Genomic DNA, 17,774 nt, shown 5'->3' with positions numbered 1-17,774 from the left:
TGTGTATACGAACCAGCTACCTACTGATGAAGGTTGTGCAATGCATGTTGGATGCTATTCTTTACCAAAAAAAAATCATAATAATTTGCAAATAGGGTATGGATGATACATGCTCAAGTCCTTACTCACCAAGGCAGTTATCATGAAACTGAGATTTTAATGCAGGCATTAATAGGGGCATTGCCACAGCCCGCACCCAAATACGATAAAAACTGACTTAAAATGTTACAGCTTCTTATAAAAACTAGGCATCAATATCCCAAAGTACTAGAGGTTTCTCTTATATTCATTTCAGGGATTTACTCCATTCCTCTATCTATTGAGAACAGTATTGCTTGAGATGAGACAAATTCTAAGCTGACCAGAGAATACAGCCACCCTCCAAGAAAAGAGTTACTTTTTCAATAACACATTGACTTGAAAATTGACTACAAATTTAGAAGAAATTACATAGTTATGAACTTGAGTTAAAGCAGATGCAGTGTAGTTTGGCTTTAAATGTGTGGCAGTTTGTATCCATTACTCTGTTCAATATGCTAATGGAAAACAAGGTCAGAATAGTAAAGCATCAAATGAAATTAAAAAAAAAAGCACAAAAAAACACAAGAAACAGAATCTGATCTATGTTTAGCTTTTGTAATTATGGGATAGCAGTAGCGAAACACAGGCTGTAACCAGATAATATTTCTTTTAATAGAAAACTGAGAACTGGAACACCTGTAGCGCTAGAAATTTATGCCACAGTTCTGCAGAAGAAAAAAGAAAAGGCTGTATAAAAGAAAACACTGCATGTGAGACTTAAGGTAACACAAATTATGTTGTCCACCTATATTGGTAACATGATGCTCCAAAATGCAAAAAAAGCCCCATAGACTGCACTGCAGTTTTGCAAGGTTGACTTAGCAGACGAACAGGCAGTAATGAAGAGTAATGATAGGACCGTTTTCCAAAAGGGAGGGAGAACAGAGGTGTAGTGTGTGGTGTTCTACCAGGAAAATCACAGAAGTGACTGCAGTGGATTGAGACAGACAAACCCCCATAACGTGAAGCTGGGGGAATGAGCTGATGCACGATGTATGTTGTCTTGTGTAGGCACCGTGTGGGTGCCTCCGAGAAAATACCTATCAACGGTAGTTCGGGGAAAATCTAAAGAAGGTCAGCCTAGCCGAGTGTTGATACAAGAGGATATTAGAAAGAAATAAGGCAATATCCTTCAAAAAATTCAAAGTAACGGTAAATAAAAAAAAAGGAAAGGAGGATGATAAATTAACGTAACTTAGGCCCTGCTTTGAGAGAGCATTGAACGGGGTGATCTGCAGCGGTCCCTTGCAATGTAGGTCTTTGTTCAATTCTGTGAAATACAAGTATGGTGTAGCAGACAAAAACAAAAAATGAGAAATGAGGCTGTGGTTTTTTAATGCATCGGGAATATAATCCCTAAAGCAGAGAAAATTGTTTTACTTATCCTGTGCTGATACTTCTTGGGATCATGTCAGTTTGTAGTCCTCAAACCTAAATTTGCTCAGGGTGATGTACACACAAAAACGGATGGAAAGAGGGGAATACCCTGTTCAGTATTTTGGCAAAATGTTGTTCTAGGCTGAGGGGAGGTAGAGAAGAAGTATTAGAAGTGAGAGAGTAGTAGCGATAGAGTGATTGGATGAATGAAAAATTTTCCAGATTTCTGTGACCAATTTCTTACCTTGTTGTAAATGATCAGCAGAATGTGTGTCACATCTGTATGCCTGGAGCACTTGCAAAATGTACTCATCTTTAGAAAAGAGTAAAAGATGAAATGAGTTTCCCTTGGATTCTCAGAGTTAGTCCTTCCTGATTGCTCCTGCCACCTCGTGTGAGCACTACAGGGTGCCAGGTAACTGTATGGGTTTAAGGAAGTGGCAGCCTGGGGCAGTTGTGCGTGTTCTTTTCAAAATAAACAGGTTCAGGAATTATAATTACAGGGTTCTGAAGATATATTAAATTTGATTTCCATGAGCAAAGCCTCATCTGTTTCCCCAAGAGTATCTGTGATTGCATGCACTGTGACATTCCTGCAAAATCAATCTTGTTCTGAAATCCATGTAGTGGAGAGAGGCAGATTTTCTTTCTGGAGCATGAGCATCATTGCCTCTCTGATTCTGCTACTTGCTTTCTTAGTGGAAGGAAAGATTCAATCCAGTACCAGCTGAGCTAGGTCAGTTGTGCTGTACTTTCCTGTGCCTGTTATGGCTGCAATGGAGCTTAGGGACAAAAAATACTAATTTCCCTATCTTGGCGCAAAGGTTACTTTTCTTGCTCAATGGTGGTGCAAGCCTGCTTTCCCTTCTCACTTAAAACAAGCAGTGACCTTGTTGTGCTTTGGGGTGCGGTGAGTACTGCTTGTGTTGTTTGATACCTCCTTGAGTAGGAGCGGTGAAGAACATGGCTGCAGCTGAGATGTGCCGAACCCATGAGTCTGGGATCCCATCACGGGAAGGAAACTGTTGTTGTTCTTTGTGTCCTTGAACCAAAGCACAATTTTAGGACACAAATGATAGCTGTGCAGTGTATATAGACACAGAGGTTTTGCAGCTGAACTCCCACTACTGTAGGGGAAAGGATTTCTTAAGCTTTCTGTAAGTCTGTAACAAATCGGGGGTTGTCCAGCACTCAGGCGGGAGACTGCTGCTTAACTCAGTTTTCTGTTGCAGTGTTTGGTTGAGACACATCTCTTGGTGTTTTCACTGTGTTGGTTACATTTTTAGCCTAATTAATATGGTACCAATCTCCTGTATGCAAAATGATGATTCCTAGATGAGATGAACCCTGTATGCCAACCCCTGCCTCCATGTTGTCTTTGTCCATTCAGCCCTGCTACTCCTCACTGTCAGGAGGAGCTCCTGATGCTGCCCTCCTTGATGATGGCCATAAAGCAACTTGACCATGCTGATGCTGCTGAAGCTCTGGGTGTGCTGTCTGCAGTGCTGAGCAGCAGTACAGTGATGTGTTGTACTTCTGTTTGACTTTCTCTTTGTTGCCTCATGCCATCTAAGCTTTCCAGAGCAAATACAGTGCTTTAAAGGGAGTTTGAGTCTTGGCTTTTATAGCACCTAGTGCTACAGTGCAGAGTGCTAATGAAAATGCTACTGGAATGGTAGAAGTACGGCCTAAATCCACTGGGCTTCACTGGCAATATTGCCTGGAGATGTAGCCTTGTAACTGATAGGGCTTTCCTAGATTTTCCTACTGTGTTTGGTTAAATGTAACTTGTTAAGTGAGGTAATTTGGTAAGTGAGTAATGAGGTAAATGCTTAAATGAGATTGAAATGAGTAATAAACTGTCCTTGGGAATAAACTTGAAAAGGCTTGAGGACAAATGGCCCTTCAGGCAGTGTGCAAGACTGCATCAGGCAGTCTGACATACAGTAAGCACCAACATTGATCCGTTTCTGAATATGAATGCCCCCGCAAGCATCTAATAGCAAATAGTGACGTGACATGCAAGTGAAGCATAGTTACACTGGGAAGCTTTTTGGATCAGGAATGTTTATTTCTTGCCATGTATGTCATTGTATAAAAAAGGCATCTGCCACTGGGCAAACTGTAGCTGTAGTTTTTTGGCTACTGAGATGCTGTGAAAATGCCATCTGGGAAGCGTGAAATAGAAGTCTTTGCCAAGTTATTATTAGAGTAACGGTACTAAAAAATAGTTTAATTTTTTGCCTGTTGGTGCTGTTTACATTGAACTGGCCTCATTACCTGAATAAATCATGTTAAACTTCTGTCAAGAGCACAGAAAATGCCAGAATGTTTGGGTATGGTCTATATTATTTATCAAGACATTTATTTTTAAAATCTGGTGTTCGGTATAATGATCCAGGGTATATTCTGATTCAGGCCCACGTCAGTCTGGACATCCTTCTAAGGTTTTCAGTTGCCCATTGCCAGTTCTGCAGTGAGCTAGAAAGGTTTGTTTTCAAAATTGTTGAATGGCAGGAATAATTGTGAAAGGAAAACCAAGCCAATTGCTATTTTTTTTTTTTATAAAATCAACTAGATTTAATTCTCTAAGTTGTTAATCAACTAGTTAATTCAGAGAAATAAGTATCTCAAATTTCAATACATTTTAAAACAAAAATTCATTTAGATTTAGAAATTCAAAATATTAAATTATTATAGAGAATTATAGAACTTGTCCAGAGGAGTGTTGTGGCTGTCACTGCTGTGCATGTAGGAGGTTACGGCATCAAAACTTAGAAATAAAGTTTTTATTAGTAGTAAATAAGGACTGTATTTATTAGTACTAAACAAGGGATGAAATATGTTAATATTTAAAAGAACATTGCATTGATGCGCCAGGGCTTATAAAACTGTAACATGGTTAGATTAAATACGTTGATGGGACATGTATCATGGTAGATTTCCCACGGTGAATAAAAACCAAGATCAGCAATTTAAAATTCTAGGAAGTACAAGAGTGATTGTGTTGAACTGAAGTAGGTTAATAATTAAGATCATTAACAACATCTAGTAATCATATTTAGGGAAACAGTGTTGTGTAATAATAATGCAAATTCAGTGTAAATAGCTTGCTTACTAACATTACAATTCAACTTTATGTGGAGATTATGAAGAAAATAATCACAGTAAAAACTAGTAACAAATATAGATGTTATACTCAAAATTAGTTAAATGCTATTAAGAAAAAAACACGTCCTCAAAGTTCCTTTTCATAATACTTGATAGAAACAGAGATAGACATTTGTGTCAAAAGCTATTTCAAGATTAAATGATAGTTAAAGGTCCAGTGCCTAGCTGAGGGTTGTTGCACAAACTACACGAACAAAAATGGAGGTTACAGTAATCACATTAGGATTTTCAAAATACCATTGTGTAATCTGATTTGATAGAAAACAGTTTATCAGAGTAGTGCATATGATTTTTAGACTGAAAGAACTTCACAGAAACAGTCAGAACTTCACTGAAAGAAGCTTCATTAGGGAATGCTGAAGCATTTATGTTATTTATTGAATTAATGTCTGTCTCTGTGGATAATTTTAATTTCCATTCTGGTTAAACTGAAGGTTACCCTCAGGCAAGCTGATATAGGAGAGGAACAATCCTTTCCTCTTTTTATAGCAACACTTAACTGATACTGAAGTTATTCATATCTTGTGAAACCAAGCACTTACACAGATTGCTCTGTTTACTGCTTGACCTATCTTTTAGGGATTGTCTGGAGGAATGCGGGAGGTAGAAAAATATGTATTGCAAGAAGAGTCCTAGGGTGTGGGGTGAGAGGACATAAGATGGGAAGAGTAGATTTTTTTTTCCCAACTGTAAGTTCAGCATGTTTCCATGCTTAGATTGACCTTTGAATCCTCTCTGAAAGGATTTGCAGGGGGATGGTTGGCCTTCTGGGGCTTGAAGTTGACTTCAGAGCTAACCATCTTTTTATCACTCCAGATGAAGATCACGGAAGGGGTTGTCAGTGGTAAATTGCATGTAACAATCTGTTTTTAATGATCTGGGCAAAGAAAACATCCAAGCAAATAAAATGCCCTTAGCACAGTTTTAGGACTAATAATCATTTTTACTAGTTTACTATGACTTTTGCTAAGTTACCACTCTAAAGTAAAAAAATAAAAATAAAATAAGTGTGGTACTTGAAAGTATGTGTCATTAACTCATAGTTGGTATATTTCTCTAAGTAAAAATACACAGCATATTCAAAGTTAGAGAGGCAATGCATTTTGAAATTTATGGGAAACATATATAGAACAGGAAAGAACAAATCAATGCAAGGAATTACTATGCATTTCAATGCTCGTCTGTGAGTGGAGAACATGTTCATAAAAGTCTTGAAGTGTCTTTTCCCTTCCCTGAGATGAACACAAATACTCAGAAGTATATGCTGATACAGTTGGTATTTGTAGCTTTAATACACTGTGCTCAGCAAGACAGTTATGATCTCTGTTAATTTTTGTTCAGACCAAATGCAATATAAAGTATTCATTATTCAGCAGTGGGCCTCTTGGTGGATGCCTAAATTAGCTGGTGTCTGCAAAGCTAACTGGAGTCTAGGGTAGTGAGTCATGAAGGCAGCCCTCACAGTCACCTGGGGATGTTGGTTTCTTCCAAGAAGAGCACGATCCCCCTAAATGACAACTGAGAAAAGCATGGGTAGGTTTCCAGGTACTGCAGATGCCATTAAAATTGCTGCCTTGTGAATGATGGCCTAGAGCCAGGCTCTTATTGCCACAGAAAGCACCACGTCGACCGCTAATCTGCCCGACGAGTTCTACCATTCAGTATGTGTTTGGGGAAGAATTTTAAAAATCGGAAGGCTGTTTTGTGTGGCCAACTCCTACATTAATGAACCCTGATATTACTAGGAATTGGCATCTCAGTGATATTTGCAACAGGTTAAGTTCACCAGTTTGTCTATTTCCAATGATTAAATGCTGTTGGCACAGAAGTTTGAATTTATATGACAAGATCTTAATTTTCTCAGTGTTTCAGCAAACCCACATCTTCAAGACCAAATTAAGAAACATTTTAAGTAGGAAAATTTTCTGTGGAATAATTCAGTACTGATTTTTTCCTTTTCACTAGGTGCTGGTTTGGATTTAATAACAAGTGTCTTTTCCAGCAGGTGGTTGCAGGCACTCATTTCTTGCTTTTGTTGACGTATTCTTGCTCTCTTTGAGGTGTAACTTCTGCATTAGCTTTCCTAAATTGTCGTAGAGTTGGTACTCTATCCTGAAGGTTTCACATTAAGAATTTTTTGTCTATAAAAGGCTCTGAGTTGGAGTAATTCTCTTAGAAGATGACTGATGAAATAACTCACTTCTAAGAAGTAAGTAGGCATATCTGAATCAATGAAGAAAGACAAATGTGTTCATTAGCTGCTAATATTTCGATGAAACCCGAAATCTAGATGTACCACAGATCTGAGCAAGTAGGGAATTTCTTACCATCTTTAACAGTTCAATCTTTAGGCCCAGGTGTTCCTTATAGTACATTATTTTTACAGGGAACTGCACCAATGAGGTACTCCAGTCCCAGAAGTAATCAATATCTTTACAGACCCTTTTATTGGGCAATGCAGTCTGTGACTGCTGCTGATGACTTTAATAATTGCATGATTCATTTGTCTCTGCCCATTTTCTGCCTGTCAGGTAAGCTGCATTCACCTTTAGAGAGGTTTCCGTTTTCTCTCATGTAATCCTTGCTCTTTATTGCAGTTGGTTCAATAAGACAGATAAGAAGAGGTGTCAAAATAGGAACTTGTAAGTAGCAAAAAAGGAGAGGAAGAGATTAATTTCTTATCATCATAAAACAATAAGAATTTTATAGGGCAACAGGAAGATCGCTCCTTGTTCTTCTTCCAAATAGCACATAGTTTTGGTTTTTTTTTTTGAAAGTAATAAAGATGATTCATATAGTTGATAAAAATCTGTCGCTCGGTGCAGGAAAACTTTTACTAAATTTGGATTATAACATTCAGAGCACACTTCATTTGAGATCACCGTTAAATTACAAAAAGTGTATGTAACTTAAGTATTTTAAAATACCTAATTATATTATCTGTATTCAAATACTCATGTCTAGCAAATGAAATTTTAAATATAGTAAAGTGAGGTGCAGTAGTGAGACTTTAATAAAGAAGTTCTATTTCAAAACAAATACCGCTGTGTTCCGTATCCATCTTGGAACAAAACAGTTTGAATTCTTCCCATCTCTGGTATTTTGTGCTTTTCTAGACATCCTGTGTCTACCTGCCCCCTTGTCTTCAGCTCATTCATAGTTGCTTGATGTAATTTTCCAGCAAAGGAATTCCAAGTGAAAGAAAAATAATACTTTTGCCTGTATTATGATATAGGCTGACCTCACTCAGTACTCTCTAGTCTAGCTTTACTTTTGAAAAAGGTACAGACAGGTTTATCATTAGGTTACAAGCCTGTTGAACACCTACACAACTGATTGAAGTTTTGTTAATTTTTTGACTAATTTTGTACTTGCATTTTAGAAAAATGAAATTAGAGAAACTAAGGCTGCATGTTTTTGACGTTAGGCTAAATGTCCTGGAAGGGTGCTAAAGGGATGTTGTCAAAAATTGTCATCAGTTTTTTCAGGTCAGACTTACAGGTTTTTGTTTAAATCCACAAAATCTGATGCAGTAATAAATTATTTTTAAATATATATATATATTTATTTATCAAACTCAAGGTTAAGTATATCCTTAAATGGTGTTAATTATTTTTCTGAAACTCTTTGCTGATTTATGATGTATAACATCATTTAGCTACATTTCATATAGGTAAAATAGCTTTAAATTTCTAATTAAAAAAAAGATTGTAAACATTAGGCATAATAAATTTATGTCCTTCTGTTCAGTCTCTGATTTGGCAGAGTTGAGAGTAATATGTTTAAAAAAAAAACAAAACACCACCAAGTGACTAATGATGAGCAGTTATTGACAGATCTTCACTAGAGTAGAAGAAAATTCAAATTAGGACCAAAATGTGTCCATGTGAACACAAAGCTATTGCTGCAATAGGCTCCAGTGCTGTCATTGCTACACAGTCAGAATCTCTCAAGCCATAGTCACTCTTGAGCAAGAAACTGCTTTCCTAACCCTGCAGGAAGCCCTTCAGATAATCATAAAGCTGTAAGTGATAGTAATGGAGTATTTGACCATAATTTGAGTCTTCTGCTTTAAACATTTGAATACCTTGCAATTAAAGACGCATTGTTTAGACCACAGGTTTTATTTCTGGCTGGCTATTGGAAGTGGGATAGAAATCGGAGTTACGGTTTGTCTAGAGTTGGTACAAAGCATTCATGTTGTCTTTTAAGTTTCTCCCCTTTAAAAAATTTAATTTTGATTCTCCTTTTGAACATAAGCGAGCATGATTTTTAGTAGACAGTTTAGCTTGACTACATAAATTCATTATGGGTAGTTATCGCACCCCAATAGGGTGCAGTTGCTTTTCAGCAATTTCCTGATTCAAATGATTATTTATATTTATACAAATCAACACTGACTTTTTTTAACTAAAAATGCTTATTTTCCCTTTTGTAATATTTTCCTCCAGTCATAAATGCTAGAAAATAGATATAAAAGTTAGAAAAAAAATGTCAAGCTTATATCACAGTTTCATAACTTACCAGGAAATTATTGAAGGACTTCAGATGACTGTATTAGTTATTTTAAGATCACGTTGATTGCCATACACTTAAATTTTCCATGACACCTGTTAGATGTGACTGTCAATTTACTGTCTCCTTTCCCACAAGCACTAACAAAGATATGTTAGCAGTACTCTTTATTTGTCAGATGAAAAGGCAGGATTCTATTTTTTCCAGCACCCCAAAAAAAAAACACATAAGAGCTTTTTTTCCCCACCACATCACCACATAAAGTATTTTATGTTTTTATTCTTTTTTTTTCCCCTTCTTTCTTATGTAACTTTGACAAACCCAAAGAGACTTGGACCAAACTTTCAAATAATTTTGCTACACAGGACATGTCAGCCCAGAGAGAGCAAGATTCAGATGTGAAAGCTGTGTGACGTTAAGTCTCTCTTGGCACCCAGTAACATAAAAAAAGAATAGAAGGAAAGAGAGTTTGGTGAGAATAGCTTTCTTCTTGTAAATACTGTAAAAACTTTAAGGAGAGGGAATGATAACAGATGAAGAGTGGAGAATGGAGAGTTGTACAGTATGAAAGGATTAGGTAAAAGAATATTACTGTGGTCTAGGAGAAGGAGTTTCCATTTTATGTGCTGAACTTGCACTGTGTGACTCAGACTTCCTACAGTGGATGTAAATTAAGACACAAGATGGTAACTGGTAGATGACAGACGTTTGTGCAATGGAAAGAAGGTGGTGATGTAGTAATTCAGGTTTAAACAGACTACAGTTTCCAGTTCCATGTAGTTCTCATTTAATTACAGTATTTAGGCTTTGTTTGTTTGCTAGAATAAAGCTCCATTGCGGTATAAAGAATATTCTTCGATTTCTTTGACATGTATGTGCAGGGAAGTTCATTGCTACTCTATATAGCGTTGAGATCAGCATTAAGTTTGTAATTTATACTGCATGGTTTTGATTTGAGGTTCTTTTTCTGCAGCAAACTGCCAATTAGAGACTTCTGCAGAGAACAGTTTCCTGGCTGGCAGACAGATGTGGACATGGACACAAGACAAGTGTCTGGAGCAATGGTTTACCAAATCTAAAACATTTTTCCATGAAGGCAGAAGTGTATTGAGCACTTCTGAGATGTAGAATTACTGTCAGAACTGTAGCCATGCCAGCTCTGCTTGCTGAAAATCCAGCCTGAAGTTTTCTCCCTCATGCCTGTGAAGGCAGCTGAACACATTCTTATTCTTGTAACCTTTGAGTTATTTAATGAAATACTCTTATCCATTTCAGATTTTTTAGTTTGCAAGAGATTGCAGGCAGGATAGGATCACAGCATAGTTCAGGCTGGAAGGGACCTGGGGAGGGTTGTAAGTCCTTCCTCCAGCATAAAGCAGTCAGCTTTTGGTCTGGACTGGGTTGCCTAGGGTTTTACAAGTCAAACCTTAGAACCTCTGAGGATGGAGATAGCACAACCTCTCTGGGCTACCTGCAGCAGTGCTGGGCTGTACTCATGGGGAAAAAAAAATCTCCTTATAGCTATTCTGAACCTTTCTTGCTCCACCTTAATCCTGTTGTGTCTTACCTTCCCACTGTATGCCACTCAGCCCGTCCAGACTCAGCTGTCTTATTATCTTCTCCCAGTCATTGTATTCTCCTTTATGCACCCAGAAATAGGTTTCGAATGGACTGACTCCATGATTTCCCAGTCACTTAGTGAGGTTTTCATTCCCCACATGAACCTTCTGACAATTTTTGCAGGTGTGTTCTCCAGTTGCTGGGCCCACCTCCCTGGTCACCATGCTTTTCCAGAGATGACAGGGTGGCCCTTTGAAGGACCCACTCAGTTTACTCAGCACCGTAAGATGCAACCTGTTAGATCGCATTGGCAGGTAGGGATCTGGCTCTCCTAAGTGTCTTTGATCCTTGTACATTGCTGGTAGTTCATCTTCTCTTTGAACCTTTTGACCAAGCACAGAGCCCTTTCTGGAGAAGACCTAGGCAATGAGAGTATTGTAGCTCAGCCTCTTTTGTGTCTGTTGTCACTAAGTCACCTCCCTCGGTCATCAACAGGCTGACATTTTCCTAGTTCAGCCTTTTGCTGCTCATGTAGCAGTAGAACATGGGTGGCTCAGGGAGGAGGCTGAGAGGCTCTGCCAGAAACATTGCCTGATACATGAAAATTCCAGGGCTTTTTCTTCCAGTATCTAGTCAGCATCAATGGCTGGTGGAGGCTACACAGACTTCTGATTTGATCTAGTCTGTTGTCTTAAGCAGCTGCAGCCTTCTGTTCTTTATAGCTTCCTACAAATGCCCAAACATATCTCTCTTTCCCTTCTCTCTCTTTCCCTTCTCTCTCTTTCCTTTCTTTCCTCATGCAACCAATAAGCTAGCTACCATTGTGTTGTATTAAGGTACGTTTTGGTCTTCTGCATTTCTTTCTAGCCTGAATGGGATTCCCATTCTTTTCAATACTCAGGTGGTGAATATGAATTCAGAAAAGCCCAGCCTGGTTACTGGCCTGCCTCCAAAGGGGATGCCACTCAGTTTCACGTGAACAGGGGAGTTAACTGGAGTTCGAACATTTTCAGTGTGTATTCTGGGTGCAGGCAGTGAACTCGTATCTCATTAAAAATAGATATATAGAGAATTAACCCTCCCAGCTAGTTGAATCCAGATTTGTTGCCTGCATCAGGCTAACTTAAGGTCAACAGTTTTCCGATGTAGGAAAAGCAGTTACATTTTATTTACATACATGAAAATTTGAGCCATCAGTACAAAGAAGGAAAAACCTGAGAGCCTTAGAAATACAAAAAAATGATGCAACTCTAAGGATATAGTATTGGAAAATAATAGATAATTGAGTTAGTTAATAATGAGCTATAACTGAGTTAGCTTGTATGAACTGCGGGACCAGTTAAGCATCTACCTATATCTAGCAAAGCACTGTTAAGAGTGTGGCTGAATTCTGTATGGGTCAGGACAGGGCTTATCTTGCATAACGGATAGGCATTCCTCTGGAAAACACTGGAGAACAGAATTTTTGGCCCTGTAGCAGAAATGATATTGTGGCCCCAGGCATTTTTCTGTGTGAAAACATTTATTTACTGAAGCAATATTAGCATGAATGAGAGTGCTACAGATAAACTCTCTAGGTTGGGTTGGTTAGGATGCTGTACTGGGATATAGAGTATGGTCCTGTGATTGTCATTTCCTTGAGATCACCTTGCCGTCATACACCTGCACATCCAGCCCATGTCCTGAGGCAGTGAACGTGCGTGTCTGAACACCTCTGGGCAGCGAAGGACATGTAAACTCTGTCACACGCATTTTGGGAGAAAGCCGCCAATAGAAGCTCCTGCCAGTGCTACCTCCAGCCAAGGCTAGCCCTTTAATTTCAGTCTCTTTCATAACGATGAGTATATGACTTTGTAGGAGTCAAATAGTTTTTTTTTTTTTTCCTCTCAATATAGTAGATAACAAGGCTTTTTACTTTATTGCAAACGTTTTCTTTTTACAACTTCTTGTTTGGGCAGAAAAATAAAGCATTTATTATTTGTATGGATGTGTTATTTGCATAGTGTGTTCACTGTTGACTTTGTTTCCTGACACTGGATTACTTAGTTTCATAACATCAGCAATTTACTGATACATTTTTTTGGGAGTTTAATAAATAGATCTGTGCCAAGTAGTGTACAAAGTAGAAGAGATATTCCATTCTTTACTCCAGTAACAGTCGTAATATAGTTACATCCATGTTTTAAAATGAATTCTTTATGTAATATATGTATATATTCTCTGTGAAAATAGTTGTTGCTGTTTCTTCTTCATAATTTCTCACTTTTTTTGTAATTCAGTGCAATTATTTCCTAATATAGTTACATCCATGTTTTAAAATGAATTCTTTATGTAATATATGTATATATTCTCTACAAAATAGTTGTTACTGTTTCTTCTTCATATTTTCTCACTTTTTTTATATAATACAGTGCAATTATTTCCTAACATGCTGTGTGCAGTAACAATTACTTTTATGAAATGCCAATATTTACACCTGTGATTTCATGGCTTATAAAAAGTAAAGCATAGCTGTTTGTGTTTGAAGAGGACTAAAGCTTTGCACAGTGAGTCTGGAATAATTTCTTAGGCACTGCATTTTAAAATCTGCACTTAGCATCTTTGGGAGATGACAGTGATATATTCTCTATATTGGAAGACTGTTTTTCCTCTGTTGTAAATGTGTCCCCAAACTGATGTAGTAAAGCACCCTATTCCATCATGCAAGGACATTGTTTTTGAGCCATGCCAGGAGCAAGAAAGGAAGTTTTGATGCATAAAATTCTGAAGTGAATTATGAGCTGCATGATTACAAAAGTTAAGGGAGTTAAATTATTAAAGTTACTCAAAGATCAGCCAGTTACAGAAGCAGTCACTTAATTCATTTGTGAACCTGTCTTGCTAAAGTCAATCTCATACATAATGAACATTTCTGAGGGAATAACCATAAAGCAAAATGAATATCGCTAGGTATCTAAACATAACAGGAACATTGTGAAGTAGTTTTGCCTTGTGTGGGGATTTTAATGTTTGGAATTCTTTTTTCTGCATTTGTTTCTCACTTGAAACAAGTTTTTCTCAGATTTTAAAACAAACAAACAAAACAACAGCAACAACAAGCAACAAAATGCCAAAACTCTGTCCCTACTGCTTTTAGAGTATACTTTGTGTGATGTTTAACTTTGAGTAATTGGGTCTGTACGTATGTGTATAACGTTAAAAGGAAGTTGTGCATACTGATAGAAAATATAAGTAACCTATCCTGTCTGCTCATTTAATTTTTCATAACCATATGTAATTTCAAATAAAACAGTATAGTATTAAGTGAATTCAGTTGATGAGAAACAGAAAATGTATTCTGCATTACCTGAATTCGGGATAAATGAGTAAACAGACAAAATGATACATACCCTGCTAAATTCTGAGCATGCCAACAGCATAAAATATAGATTCTGCTGTGCTGTATCATTCTATAGCTTTTTTTTTTTTTTTTTTTTTAAGCTTCTGGTATAGTCCAACATAGAAATACCAATAATTAAAATGAGTTTGTGGGTCTTGGAGAATTAGCTATGGGTTATTGAGGTTGCCTGTGGAGGAGGAGAAATCCATGAGGAGACAATTAGGAGAAGGTGTTTTAGTTGAGCTGAAATCCACCAATTGGTGAGAAGCAATCCTGAATCCCAACCAGCTCAACGCAACGTTGTTCTGAACAGCAGAGATCAGTCAGACAAAACTGTGATTACTCATTTTTTAAGATGTTCAAACATCCTATAACACAACAATTTCCACATTAAAATAGTTTTATACAAAGTTTTATGTGAAGTTTTATATAAAGTGGTTCATGACCGCTCTACCTTCTAGAATGACATGAAACATCCTGGTTCTGTTCTGTGACCTTTCAGTGATGAATGAAGTATTTTGTGAATATCTTAGGTTCACAAAGCTCACAGTTGCCAAAACACTACGATAAAATGGATGTGAGAGACATTACGTACTTCTCAGGGATACCAGTCATATTCTTGTTCTTTTTCTGTTTTTCATTTTCCCTAATGGAAATCTTTGTCATGCTAATTTCATACCAAGTAAAACTATATTTGTAGGGAACCTGTTAGACTTAACTGCAGTTGTTCTCTTTAGGTATTGATGAGCACTGCGTAGACCTGGGTGTGTGTACTGTAGCATGTGAGACTAGAAATGGCAGAAAAGAAATAGTAAAGCTTAGCACGTAACAAAATTACTGTGGACAAAAAGCTGAAAAAAGATTAAGGTGCATTGCAGGCCTATAAACAGAAGACTTCTATATTCAATGTAGAGCCACAAAGCATTTAAAAAAAATCTTTGTACACCAAATTTAGAATGTTAATGAAAGGAGAATATATTCATTTTTTTCCCCTTTAAATCAAAGTTACCTCTGATTTTAAGTCAGTGAAGTATGTGAGTGTATATGTATTTCTCAAGCATGTTTAAGTTAATGAAAGCCACTTGGAGGTGCTTAGAGTTGTGTACATGCTTTATTGCCTTTCTGAGACAGGCTCAAATGTTTTTAAAATGATCATGCAATTACACTTGGTTAGATATGCATATAGATTATAAAGCCTTTTGGTTTTCCCAGATATTCTTGTGAATACAATGCTTACTAAACCCATAAAAGTTGATAAATATTCAACAAAAAATAACTACCTGAATTTGCTTTTTTTAGTTAGTGTAGTCTTATAGCTCTTAGTTGTTCTTTCACAGCCTGATTTATTACTATGGTAACGAGTATCTGCAAGAACTAATACACATGGTAGGAATGAAAGAATTTTGAAAAGAAACTGCTTAGCTTAAATATAGCAGATCAACTGGGATGGATTAGTTTGAGGAAGCCTTAGCACTTTCGTTGCATATCTGTTCTCTGTGTATAGAGTGGTTGTAATGTATTTTGCATATGTCTTAAGACAGAGTAAGAACGGTACTATATCCAGACCCTTCCCCTATACTTTGCAAAGAATGGAATTCCTTGGTCATATTTTCCCCCATATTCTCCATCTGTGTCATTTCTCTTTCTTCAAAAGAATAACTACATCAGATTTCTACTCTTCTGCACCTTTATGCAATACTTTTTGTCTGATGCTTGATGTAGTTGATAAAATACGTAGGATTTATGTTATCGGATTATGAAAAAGCGTTCTATAATAGGTAAAGGAAAGTTCTCACAACCTTTATTTGGTATGCTTCAGAGTGAAGATTAAGGCAAATATAAACTTTCAGCTTGGTAACACTCTTCGTTCTTTGATAAGATCAATTAGGGATTTCAGACACCTGCCACTGCAGGGTATGACAGTTTGGAGTCACAGGCAAGTGACAAGCTGTTCCTCCGCTGGCTTTCCCACCTCAGAAGGGCTCTTCTTTATATCCAGGAACCAACTCATCTGGAGCCCTGGCGTGTGCCAGTCCTCCTATCGATTGAGTGTGGTGGAAAAAAACACCCAGACTCCCAAGGCCTGTGAGCCTGCCTGAAATGGCACGTATCTAAAGTGCACATGCACATCGTTTTTTGTTGCTTTATTTACATGTGTGCTTTATAGCTTCTCAAAGTCACTTGAGAGCACTCTCAAATTTAAAAACAGATGGGATCCACCAAAGCAAAGTGTTAGTAGGTTCTGAGTACCAAGTTGAAAATATATTAGGAAATAGAAACATAAAGCAAGTTCAGTTTAGCAAGAAATGACTCTTTAGTTACCTTCCCTGTTTTTCGGTGCATGTGGGAAACTGATGATTGTAGTCTTACATTTGCTCAGTTGTTCTGCTTGATAAATCTGATGGATAATAAATTATTAATATAGACAGCAGACTTGGTATTTATAGCATTTTTGCAAGTCACCCTCTTTTGACTCGAGCATCTATTTCAAATGTTCATCTTGTCTTACAGGATGCTGTCTTGAATGGATGGGCATACCCCGAGGATTTGAAACCTGTCACCTTTGTGTGGTCTTTGTTCCTTCTGCCAAATGGCAAGGCTTTCAGCAGGTATTAAAAAACAAAAACAAAGAAGTAACACTCTGTGGTTCAGTTGAAATTGGTGGAATTGCAGGCCTCATTAGTTGTAGTTTTGGCCCCAAACACAGGCATAGTGTGTGCTTGCTTGTCTGTCTGCTTCAAAGATGCTGAAGCCTGAAGCTGTTACTGTAAAAGATTTCTGTGGATCTAAAGTTTTTTTCTGTTTCTATAGTGTTTTTTTTTTTAACTTCTTTTATCATGTTCTGAATTCTCAGAGCAACATCTTTTGATGGCCCCAAATAGTTTCAGTCATGAGACTAAGATTTTACTTGCAAGATACTCTGCCAGCGTATCAGGAAGATGGGAAAAGCCTCAGGGACCTTGCAAAATTAGATGGCTACTCTGCAACTCACTTGGTGCCAAATGTTGTTCTTTATGGCACTGCTTTATTTGTGGATTTAATATTTTTCTAATCATGAGAATCTTCCTTTCCTTTTTGCTTCCCCTAAGCATTTTTTTCCACTTTTGTTTCACCAGGTTCTGTGTGAAAAACTGGCATTGGCAGGGTTTTGTGATCCAGGACTTTAATTAGAGTCATGAACATCAGCTGCCATGTGCTATGGAGCTTTCTGAGCCTTTGTCACAGATTGCGCTGAGAAGGAAGATACTTGGCAAATTTGTCTCTGGCACAAAACCTCCTGTCCCCATTTGTAAATGGCAACTATCTGTAATGCATATTTTTCAATCTCTCTCTTTTTATGTACGCAAAACAAGTAAACAAGAATGAAGTGCAGGAAATAAACACCAGCATTCATGAAAAACACAACTGGTAACCTTGGAGACAGAAAACCAAGGGTGCAGAGCAGTTAATTTATTTTTGAGCTGAAGTGCTATAACAGTCTATTCATGCTTTCTGTATAATGCAGATTATGAATTTCAAGAACAGTAGAAACAGTAAGACTACATCTTGCATGTATATTTTTAAATACATCTCCTGGAGAGGAGGAGAAACTACATGGAATTGTGAAAGATCCACTAGGTTTCCATGCTCATTGCATCCATCAGGCAGTGATTCAGGCTGTTGGTTTTTCTTTCCCTTTATATGTGGATTT

General features: G+C 37.4%; 1 long non-coding RNA gene across 2 annotated transcripts in view; it reads left to right on the top strand.

The window, feature by feature from the left end:
• LOC118246313 (uncharacterized) overlaps window positions 1–16,684 on the top strand; it is a 55,819-nt gene extending 39,135 nt beyond the window's left edge. For both annotated transcript variants that reach the window (XR_004778136.2, XR_004778137.2), the window contains exon 3: window positions 16,595–16,684. This is a non-coding gene — a long non-coding RNA (uncharacterized LOC118246313). The remainder of the gene's footprint in view (window positions 1–16,594) is intronic.
• Window positions 16,685–17,774: the final 1,090 nt, after the last annotated feature.

The sequence above is a fragment of the Cygnus atratus genome, chromosome 7 (genome assembly GCF_013377495.2).
Source record: "Cygnus atratus isolate AKBS03 ecotype Queensland, Australia chromosome 7, CAtr_DNAZoo_HiC_assembly, whole genome shotgun sequence".
NCBI lineage: Eukaryota > Metazoa > Chordata > Aves > Anseriformes > Anatidae > Cygnus > Cygnus atratus.
Note: the sequence above shows the minus strand (reverse complement) of the source record. Positions and strands in the feature narration are given on the sequence as shown.